We start from the raw sequence: 12,001 nt of genomic DNA, 5'->3' as shown, positions 1-12,001 counted from the left end.
CCCCACAGTAAATAAATCCAATCTGCATAAAACCCATTAATGCTTATTGGATAAAATACATTAAACCATTCCTCAGTCAGGTTTCCTCTCCCCAGGGAGTGTTTCATTATTTCCTCCATCTAAGTAGGTAAATCATGAAATCTTACCTGCACAGGCTCATAACTCCAGCGTAAAAGATAAGAAACAGAGGTCTCAGGTCTTTCTGAGGAAAAGGTGATGTTTTAAACCCTCTCGAGTATTGCCTGAGAGCCTCAGCTGCACCTCTATAAAATGGAGGCAATTTTATGAGCCTCCAGTTCTCTGTTTAAAAGAGAGGAGTGACCTATGCTCTGCCCAGAAAGGGGTGACTTGGTTCCTTGGCTCTGGGCAAAGATTTTCAGCTCTGAAGCCTGATTGATGGTTGTGCATTTTTCCAGGCCAGAGTTAGACCCCTTGGTTTAACTCCTCCTCTACCAGCTATTGCATTTTTTTGCCAGGGGAAGGCTTAAAACTCTTAAAAAATAGAGTGAAAAGCAGAGGCAAATCAAGCAAAGGCATTGCCAACTGCTGAGTCCTCTGAAAACAGCAGCCAATTGCAATTTCTCTGTGAAAAAGAACATCAAAGATCCCACATGGTGGCAGAGCCAAGCCCCTGAGTGTAGGCTCCTGCCTTGCTCCCACGTGCTAGACTGCTGTTTTGGGAATCACAAGGTCCCTTTCACTCACAAAGCTGGTTTATAGATGTATGAGCTTCTCTCCCGGATGCCCCAAGGAGCAGGAGCTGCAGATCCTCCTTTCCCCAGGAGCACAGGGCTGCCTGTCCTGGGATGAGCTCACCAGGACCACTGTGCCCCTATTCAAACCTTCCAGAACGAGGGTTGATGTCCTTGAGACACCAAACCCCGCACTGTATCCAGCAGAAGTTTATTGAACCCAAAATGTTGGAAATTAACTTGACAAAGATTTTTTTCCCCAGTGAGATGTTTCCATGGAGATTAAGCCAACAGGGAGTGAGGAGGGAGAGCCAGCTGTGAGGGGTCAGGGTGAGTGTCAGGAGGGATGGGACAGCCCCACTGCCACGCTGTGCCCAGCACTGTCACATCCTGGGCCCCCGAGTCACATACAGGCAAATTCACTGGTTTTATCAACCACTGCTGGTTTACTTCTTCCCCATCCCTCCCTCCCGGTCCAGCTGCCTCCTCGTTCTTCTTCAGTGCATCTTTATTCATTATTCCTCTCCAACAGGACTTTCTGTACTGACTAAAGCTTTCAATTAGCTTCTAGAATCTGTTTGAGAGCAATTCAAGTGTTGCAAAGAAATATTTAAATATACTGGGTTATCAGACTGTGACAAACCTATTTGTGAACAACCAGTGCTTTGATTTGCACTTGTTTTAACCTCTGCTTCCAGACGGATGTTTAGTTTGAAATGAAATCCACGGGCAGTGGACTCTCTGCACACTCACACAAATACTTTAAAATCAATCACGTAGAAAATTGCACTTACACAAATAGACCCTTCAGTACACATTTCAGACATAACAGCTGCTCCACCAAAAGGGAGGAACTGAAAGCCATACCCGAAGTCAAACGAACAAATCTTCTGCAATAATAAACATCTATTATTTAAAAAGCTCTTCCTGTATAAACAAAACTGAAGGTTGAAATTACTGAATCATTAAGACCATAAATATTTTTCACTTTCTTCTGTGAGCTGCACAGAAAGACCAGAAGGAAAACCACCTCTCTACCTTTCCAGTAAAAGTTTCAAGGCAAATAATTAACAACATAGAACTAAAAGTGGTTTCTTTGTATTTATCTGCTGTATTAAATTTCTGCTATCCTCATAATAGTATAATCTTTAATTCCCAAAATAAAAAGTCATAGTGATGTTTGGTAACCCTCACATTCCTGCACAGGCTGAATCTCCATTTCATTCACTCTACTTAATGATGATTTCAGGTTGAATTACTTTTCCCCCAGAGTAGCTTCAGCTCTTGTTTTCATAGACATTGAGAAAAAGCACAGAAAACAGCTCTGAGCATCTTTGTTGTGCTTCTGTTTGCAACTCAGCAGAATGTCTTTGGAAGAATAAAAGGGTGATGCTTCATTCAGTTCACTCCTGTGTGTTTCTGGAATGCCAGGCAGAGATTGCTGCCACAGCTGGAGGCACTGTCCTGCATGGGACACAGCAGGATCAGAGCAGCTCCAGCACAAACGGGGCTGCAGCAAACAACAACTGGCCCAGAGAGGTGGATTCAGGATATACAGAGCAATATTCCCTGGTGACTGCAGCGCTGACAGCTCGTGCCTGGCTTGGGCTGGGAGTGCAGAGGAGTTACTGCTGAGAAGTGACAGCAACCACAGCCTGTCCATACCCTGGTGTGAAACACATCCCATCTCATCCCACTCTCGCACTCTGTCCCCTGTTTTCACTATCCCTACTAACATCAGGGATATTTCCCTTCTGTGTCTTTCTGGCACTTTTGAAACAACTTCTTTACCCCAAATGCTCCCGCATTTACCTTTTGTGTCTGCTTTCCATGTCCAATGTGTTAACGATGTGGCAGAAGGTCCTTCACATCATGCTCTTGCTTTCACACATCAGTCTTGGAAAAAGATCCCGATAAAGATCACATAATCCTCTTCGTTTCCCTTTGCAGACAGCTCCATTTGATGCATCCAGAGCATGTTGGAAAAGGAAGAGAGCTAATCCCACTGCCTCTACCACACACAGCAGGGAATTCGTGGGATTTATGTTCCAGCTCCACTCCAAACTGTGTCCAAAAGGCCCTCTGTATGTTTGAAGTTTATTATTATGTACAGTAACATACCAATAAAATAATAAAATGTATCTATGTGTACAGGAACATGCAGTAACATACATGACAGGCCAGGTTGGAGGGGGCTCTGAGCAACCTGGCCTAGTGGAAGGTGTCCCTGCCCATGGCAGGTTGGTTAGAACAAGAAAGTCCTAGACCATGTGTTACAAACTGGTTTAAACACAGAACAGCAAAGAAAAGTATGTCTCTGTGAATAGAATGGATTGAACACAGAAAGATTCAAAATATAGCCCAAAACTTGATTAAAACCAAATGAGGCTAGATGTTGGTTCCAAAGAAAGTAATTTATTTTATTTAATACAAAAAGAGGCAAGGAGAAAGAAAGAGAAAATAGAAAAAAGAAAGAAATAGAAGTGTGCCAGGCCAGTGAGGGCAGGAAGAGAATGACAAGGGTTTGGTAGAAACATATCACCCTTTTGGGTGTGTAGGGCGTGATGGTCTTCTCTGCAGCTTTTATACTATTTTGCTATAATAGGCAAAAGTCTTTCATGAAGGTGGTTTAGCCATAAATTGTAACATTTTGGTCTCTGACACCAGGTTGCTCAAAGTCCCATCCAACCTGACCCTGCCACAGCCACTGGCAACCTGTGCCAGGGCCTCACTACCCCCACATGGAAGAATTTCACCCAAATATTTCATCCAACCCTGCCCTCTGTCAGTTTAAAACCACTCCCCTCTGTCCTGTCACTACATGCCCACGTACAGTTACTCTTTGTTGGGTCTCTCTTCTCTGATTAAAGGCAAAGATACTATTGTAGGTCTTGTTAGGTCTGGCCCAATTAATCTACACTGAGCAGTGCTAAAGTCCCTCCCCCAAGCATTTAGGCAGGATTGTTGCCCTGAGTGAGATGGGACAGCCATCCCATGTCCTGTCCCCAGGGGCCTTGGGAGCGCTGGCCAAAAAGGCAATTACACACAATATTCTGCTTCCTTTTAATATATCATTGTGATGGAAGAAATATGTGCTTTATCTTCTCTTATATAAACAAAACAATTCTCTTACTTCATCGTATAAACTTGCAAATATCTTCCCACATTAGATACTTTGAGAAAAGTCTTTTTAAGAACACCTCTCTGTTGCTGTTGCTCTGGCATCTGCTGACAGGCACACACACAAAACAATCCCACTGAATCTCAGGAGTAGAGCCATGGGCCAAGCTGATATCTTCTCATCTGTTTTCTATTTTCCCCTCCTTCCCATTGCCCAATATTGTAGATACATGATACAGTAGATTTACAGAGCAGAAAGTCACAAGAAGTAGCAATTCAACTTTCAGGGAATAATTCAGTGTCATTTATTCATATCGTCCATGTACGTGAAAAATAAAAAAGAGAGGGAGAAAACCACTCCCACAAGGGAACAGTCTAGCTCTCGCATGTTCTCATTTTGTTCCTTATCCTGCAATTTGTCTTCTTACTTTCAGCAAGCCAGCAGTGAAGTAGAAAACCCCTAAGAAATCTTATTCTGACATATCTTTCTGGGGAATATTCATTTCCATGCATAGCTGCATAAGCCATGGAGAAGTCTGCAGCATCACTGGAGAGCAAACCACTTTACGAGCAGAGACCTTAAAACGGATAAAAGCAAGTTTTTTCTGGCCTGCTCCCTCTGATTTAAAGGTCTGATAGATGCCCAGCATCAGCACAGTAATCTGCTGAGGTTGGCCCCAGGCCATGTTGTAATGCAGGAAGAGAGCAAACGTTGGAGCATCCTGAGCCAAATTACAACTGACTGTTATTTTGGGACACTGAGCTTTGAAATCTGAATTCATTTAGTTTATTATGATATACTGAAGCTTCCTTAAAAAAAAAAAAAAAAAAAAGAAAGGAAAAAACGGAACAAAACCCAAGATACTCATTAATTCTGGTTAAATAGAACAAGCAGAAGAAGGCATTGCCTGCCAAAAAGATACACAAGCCCCATTATGTCAATAGACCATCTCATAACCAGAGGTGCATAGCCAGAAGGCTGCTCCTGTTGGCCTGCAGACTCTGGATGAAGTTCAGCTCCCTGAAAACACAACAGAACTCTGACTTCAAGGCCAGCCTCAAAAAGTGCCTATGTGGCTCAGAACAGCAATTTCAGATTTTCACATTTTACTATGCTACACTCAACATGGAAGGTGGGCATTGCTCACAGATCAGGATCAGATCTGCACAAGAATCTCTCCATGCATTGCATGTGTTATGGAAGAAAAGAAAAAGAGCCATTAAAGCACAAAAGTGCCAGCATGTTCCCTACTGTTCATTTTCCAACATACTATCCATACTTCTGAAGTAATCCTAAAGGTTTATCCAAGCCCTTTGGGTTCTTGCAGTTAGGAGCAGAGCATATTAAAAATATTTGGAATCATTAAGTTCTGGGAAGGTAAGAAACTGGAGAACAACAGAATGTTTCTCAGGGCTGCCTTGCCTTGTTTGAGTCACACCTTAAGAAGAGATGCTGCATCTAAGAGAAGACATAGGGCTTGGAATAATAATAAAATTTAAAAACTGATTTGGATCTATTACATGTAGTATTTGTATATCCCTGATATCCCAGTTCTGTTGAGTTATACAAGTGTTCAATAAATGTGTCAATGTGACCCTGTGGCACTTAGGGACATGGTTTAGTGGTGGGCTTGGGTTAATATTTGGAAGTGATGATCTTAAAGGTGGTTTCCAACCTTAATGATTTTGTTTGATGCAGACCTGACACTGGAGAGGCCCTGAACATCTGGGAGGGAGAAAACCAACAGATCTCCCCTCCTGGTTTCTGTAACAGCTTGGAAAGATGTCACGGGCCACCTCCACACTGATCCCCACAGCCCTGGAATGTGCAGGTACAAGAGCAAAACAACCTCTTGTGCTCTCCTGCCTGGCATCACACCCTTGGCAGCAAAACCTCTTCAGGTATTCCTTCAGCTTTGACATCACACTCTGAAGGTGATTCTATATCCCATCAAATCCTTCATGTGTGGATTTCACCTTTTCCTTCTGCTTCCTCAGACAGAGACATGCCACTCACCACTGTCTGCTTTGGGCTGCTTGCCCAAAAAGCAGAGCTTTCCCTGTACATGATGCACACGCACGTAGAAACCCCCAAACCATATGGACACACACTTCTCAATTAGATATTGCAAATCCATCATCACCACGAGGAATTTTGGGGGACATGTGCCTTAATTAAGTTGTGGTAGTTTTCTTGTTACAGCTGAGTAGATAACATGACAAGGCTGTCATGTGATGGTTTCTGGGAGGGAATGATTTAATAATATCATCTGCAGTGCTCACAGAGGCTCCCTGATAAAGGGCCAGGCAGAGCTGGAGTGGTTTGGATCCATTTCCTCACCACTGCTGAGAATGAACGCTGCAATATGTGTCAGGAGGGTTGAATGGAAAATAATTGCCTTCATTATGCAAGTTCCATGTACAGACATATGTTCCTGGATAAAACACTTTTACAGCCAGCCAGGGCCATGTCGCTTATTTTCCATAAAATATGAGGAGCAGCATTTTCTACAGGTTTCAGTCAAGTATTTGAAGCAGGCACGCGCTAATTTGTCCTGCAAAGCACAGGCACATTTCTGAGCTCACATGCATGTAGGTTTATGGCTTTTTACAAGAGATGCAGGTGTGGGAATAGGTCTTGTAGAGGATGCCTGAACATGCACGGGGACTTTGGCATACCCAAAGAAGTGAGAAACTGGAGACATGGATTTTATAGGAGACATAGCACATTGTAAAGCAAGACATCTTGGGCTAAAATCCAGTTCCTCTTCTTTAGGCAAACTGAGCTCTTGATTTCAGTGGGGCTTCTCACTCAGAAAGGGTCAACAAACGCAGCTTTGGGCATTGACGGGAAGAATCAGACAAGTGATTTCTTTGGTGTGATGCAACAGGAGTTTGCATTCCCATTAGCCCCAAGTGCCTGGAAATTCTGGAATTCAAATAAAATCTGGAATTCAAATGAAGCAAAACCTCACTACAAATAAAGATTTTCTTAAAACCAAAGTAGTTTCCACCACTACTTTTTAAAAGCAGAGTTGCCAGCTACTGAGAAAGTGAGTAACTGGTGCTCTGGCCTGGGAGGCTTCCAGTAGGATTAGTCTGGGAGTCCTAACACAATCAAGACTGACTAATTTCTTCATTATTAGTTTTTGATTCTTCTGAGTCTGCTTTTCACAATGGTTTGGCACTGTCCACACTCATCACTCTCCAGCTCCAAGGCTGGCAAGTGGACACATTTGCTTCTTTTATTACAGCACAGGGATGGGCTGATTTACACCAGGAGCCCAGCGTGCCGGCAGAGCCAGGAGAAGCGGGAAGACAACATCCCCTCCTCCAGCTGCTGCAGGAGAGAGGTTTCATCCACGAGCAGGAACAAATATTTATCAGATGGGCTTGCCAGTCATATGGTCCTAATCCTCGCAGTAACGTGAAACTCCCTGGATGAGGTCATGGTTGTTGAATCCCAGACTCTCCTTTTTTCCTAGAGGCCAGGTCAGGTAGGTGGATGATGGAGCACACTCATCCCTGCCTGGGGCTGGCCAGGAAAAAACCACAGGGCTTTAGGGACATGATGTGCAAATACACACCTATGAACACGCATAGAGATTTACTCCAGAGCACGTCAGGGCTGCCAGCATTGAATTTCCATCACCAACTCTGGGCACCTGTCACTCTAACTTTCCAGAACTTGGCAAAATCCAATTGTCACGCTCCCTGAAAGCTCTTCTAAGTAAAAATCCTTCTCATAAGTGAAGAAAAGAATATGATAAAACATTTTTTAAAGGTCATTTAAAGGCTCTCTGAGCTGATTACTGCTGGGAATACTTGTTTAGCTGGCTGAGGTATCTTTGGCTTGCTCATTAGCTTTCACTGGCCTTTGGTGATTTACACTTTAAAGTGAGGAACCAGGGAATTCCCTGACCATTTTCCTCCAGTGACTGAATCTGAAATTGTCCAAATTAGGAATTGTATGTGAATCCTACTGAGTCTGAGCTCATGGGTCCTGGACAGACCCTTATTATTTTAGCCCAGATGGTACTAAAAAAAGACCATCTCAAACACATGAGACATCCAATGGTATATTTTAGGAATGCCACGCTTAAGATAATAGCCCAAATAATGTGTCATACTCATAGAAACAACTTTAAATATGTTGCTCATCAGTACACAATGTATAGCAGCACCATGTCTAGGCATGAGGTTATCTTGAGCAGAACTGAACCAAGGGAAAGGACAAAACCACCTTATTGTGGGTGGCATTTGCAGCTGGAAGGGTTCCCAAACCTCACTCAAGATGAAATTTGAGTCACTCAGAAGAACCTGACAACCAAGTAGTCAAGGAAATTGTAAAGGCAGACCATGTCCCTTATTTTGAATCAGACTTTAGCTGTGCAATTTTCTGTCAGACTGAGTGATCTCTGTGCATGACACCCAGAGTCATGCTCACCCTTTACCTGCAGCCAAGCCTGGGTCTCCCACAGACGAGGTGTGTCCCAACCACCAGATCTGACTTTGGGAAATCTCTCTGCCGGTTTTTGCCACAACTCTTCTTTCTTATGTCCCAGGAAGAAGAAACCAACAGTTAAAACCTCTGGGTCCCCGTGGCTCTCCCCCAGGTGTGCAGCAGTGGGAGGACTCCCACGTTTGCCTCAGGTCAGCAGTGGGGTCTGCTGGGGTCATGCAGCACAAGGTCCAAAGGCAGGGTCACATTCTGAGCCTCAAAAGCACTCCCAAAATCTGGGTGAGAGTTTGTAGCAGGAGGTGGTCTGGGGTGTAGTTCAAGCTCTGCTCACCACCTCTGTACATCACTGAGCCCCAAACACTTTGTCCAAGAGGGGAAGGTGGCTGGGGAGTCAGAGAGGGGAGAGTCCCTGAGCCTCCACTGCCCTGCAGAAATGCACACCCTGGGGGTCTGGGCGTGTTTTGCTTTTGGTACATTTGTAGTTAACCCCAATAAATAACTGGAGAAGGGAAAAGCAAGAGAAAGTGGTTGATGCTGCAGAATGGAGTTGTTTACCCTCTTTCCTGAGCAGGTCCTTTATTTATTTCACATGTGGGAAGAATCAGCCCTTCAGTTTTCTCCTTCTACCTCATTCCCTTCAAATCCATCAGCCAGGGAGATTAGCAGTGTCACAAGAACCAGACCTTTCTGCTAAATCCCTTCCAGATGTCCAGAGGCACAAACATGTCAGTCACTGACAAGAGCCTAATGACAAGTGGCTCCCTGTTCATTAGTGACAGCTACTGTTTCCTGGCAGGAAGGTTTTCTGCCCTGCCTCCAAAGGCAGGTTTTTAGGGAGGGTGTTTTCTTCCTTCCTCAGGAACAGGGCTGCTGTCTGAGGGGTCATGAGGAGATCCCCATCCCAGCTGGTCTTGAGACCTGCCCTAGAGCTGCTGCTGGAGCACTGGCACAGGGCACCACATTGCACAGGCATTTTAGGATCAAGCAGCAGATCTGTCTCCAGCCAGTGGGGTTTGACAGCCCCAGGCTGTCAGGTTCTCCAAAGGTTTGGTGGAAATAGACTTCTGTGTTGGCAATGCCAGCCCCAGGGAGCCAGGTAGGAACTCAGGCAGGTCCTGAGGTCAGGATGGCTTTGGAGAAAAGGAGCAGTGGGAGGGCTGGCTGGGAGCAGTTCAGGATAGAAGGAAATCTTCTGGCTGTTCCTTCCACACAAGCAAGGAGAGCCCTGTGCTGGTGCTCCTGTCTTGCTCATGGAGAAGGCTGTGACTCTGTGACAAGGGGCTCTCTTAGGGACAGAATGCAACAGGATTTTGGTTCCAAGCCTGGCTCCTGGCTGCCAGGTCCTTTTCTTTACCCAAAGACATCATAGTTTTCTTTCTGTTCTGTTTTCTTTCTTTCTGTTGCCATACATCAGATTTCATCACTTTCTTTAATTGCATTTTGATCAGTTTGTGATTGCTCTGTTGGATTTGTCTTACACTTCCATCTCCACACAAGCTCAGGAGGTACTTTGTCCAGCTGAATTATCCTCAAAAAAATCAATACTTTCCACTTTGGAGATTTCTGAAGTTACACTTTTTCCTGCTTTCATTGAAGTTAATGGATATAATTTTAAAAGTACAGCTGGACAGGAGGGACTGTTTCTTCCATGGAAAGTGCCAGTCTCCCTCCTGGGATGGGCAGGCAGGATGGACTGATGCAACATCCTTTGCCATGCTCCCAACCACAGCACCACAGGGAAATGTAATTCAGGAGCTCATCCCACCTTGGCACAGAGACTGCAGTGAGATGCCAAGCCAGAACTTGTGCTGAAATCTCTGAGAACTGTTCCTTTAGTGCAGCTGCTTATTAACATGACCCTACTTGGGGAGATTTCTTCCTTTATCCTTTGAATTACAAAAACCATTCCAAAAGTTGATCCCCATGAAGGCTGGGCATTGTGTCAGCTCTAAGAAGCTGAAAATAGTGATGGGTTCTTTGCAGTGAACAGAAAAACCCACTTGGAGTCTGTCATTTGGATTTATGAAGTCTGCTCTTTTGACATAATCTTCTTGATTTAAGCTTGTGGTTTCTGCACAGAGTTTCCATTAAAATTAATGTAAGTCATCTGAGCAAATCTCTCCCAGGTTGACAGGATGAAATGTTCAGCTTCTGGAGATTTATTCCTTGTTTATGGGCTTCAGCTCTGACCTGTGCAGGACCCAGCCCACAGCCTGTGCTGGAGCTCAACAGGACCCTCAGTGACGGGGTACAAGGTGCCCAAATGTGGACACCCAAAGCACCAGGGAAGGGTGGGAAACACCTCTGAGTGTGTGAAACTGCTCCTGAGTGCAGCCTCAGAACAGGCACCAGACATTCACTGGATAAACCAAACAGTCAGCCCTTACTCACCTCCTTGTGCTGCAGACATGCCATGGGTTGAGGTGTTCTGCCTGGTGTAAAACCAGCTTCACCATCAGCAACACTTCCACAGCAATGCACCACAAATGGGTGAAGCAGAAAACAGAGCAACTCAGCAAAACTCCCAAACAGTGAAGTTTGGCTGCAAAACAGCACAGCCAAAGGAACAAAGATATCTCCTCAGAGACACCAGTGCCTCATTTTAACTCAAATCCACTAATTTTGCAGAGGATAGCTCACATCACATCCATTTGAAAAGCAGCTGGAAGCTGAACCCTTTCCAGATTCACGTCAGCCAGGGGAGCCCAGCATGGCCAACACTGCTTGGAGCCAGTCCTCCAAATTTCCTGAGATAAAACCACTAGAAGATGTGTCTGTGTGACAGTGAGCCCACAAGTGCTGACTCAGCTCATTGCCTCTCACACAGTTCCCAGGGATGATTTATTTCCCTTTTCCTCCACTGCTATCAGATCCTTGGCCCTAGGAGAAGACTGCTGGCTCTCTTGTAAAGAAGATCTCAGAAGTTGGGTGCTTCAGGTTTTTCCTTTCTGAGGAAATTTGGAGAAACCTGTCTCCCAGAGCCCTGTCCCTTCTCTCCCAGCCTGGAAGGAGGGTTTGCTTTCCATCCCCCCACCCTTTCCCATCCTCCCTGTTCCCTTCCCCAGTGCCCTTGGGAGTTGCCTCACAGAAATTGCTCTTTCTTTAAGTAAATGGAAATCAAGGAAATCTCACCAAAACTCCAGAAACTTGCAAAATTGGGGTCCCCTGTGCCTATTTAGCAGCATGTCTCCTTTCCCTTGAGCCCTGTGCATCCCCAAGCCTGCACCCACCACACCCACCACCTAATGCCTCCCAGTACCTCCCTCCAGTCCACCTCAGGCTGCCTCCACCTCCTCCCACAGCTCATCTTGGTGATGGAGGCTTTGGAGCCTGACTGCAGCTCTCCTGAGAGGCAGACAAGTACGGTGGAAAGCACAAGTGTCACCTTATTCCTCCTCCACGAAGGAGAAAACCTTGCCATTCTTTTCCATAACATGGTATCGTTGGTCCAGAATATCCAGGAACCCCCAGGGACCAGCTCCAGCCTCAGGAGCAAGGTGGGATGGAAACAGAGACCTTGAGGGCAAAAGGAGGTGGGTGAAACCGGGGAGCAGAGCAAATGTTTAGTTTTGACACATGTAACAGTGGCTATTCATTTTCCAGTAAGTTTATACTGCTCTCAGCCAAAATAGTCATTGCAGAAAAATGGCATTCTGAGCCCTGGAGGATTTACATGAAGTGTTTATGTCAGAGCACTCATGTGTGGGGAGTCCTGCTGTGATTGCTC

This window comes from Prinia subflava, chromosome 16 (assembly GCF_021018805.1).
Source record: "Prinia subflava isolate CZ2003 ecotype Zambia chromosome 16, Cam_Psub_1.2, whole genome shotgun sequence".
NCBI lineage: Eukaryota > Metazoa > Chordata > Aves > Passeriformes > Cisticolidae > Prinia > Prinia subflava.
The sequence above is the reverse complement of the archived record's forward strand: the minus strand, read 5'-3'. Positions refer to the sequence as shown.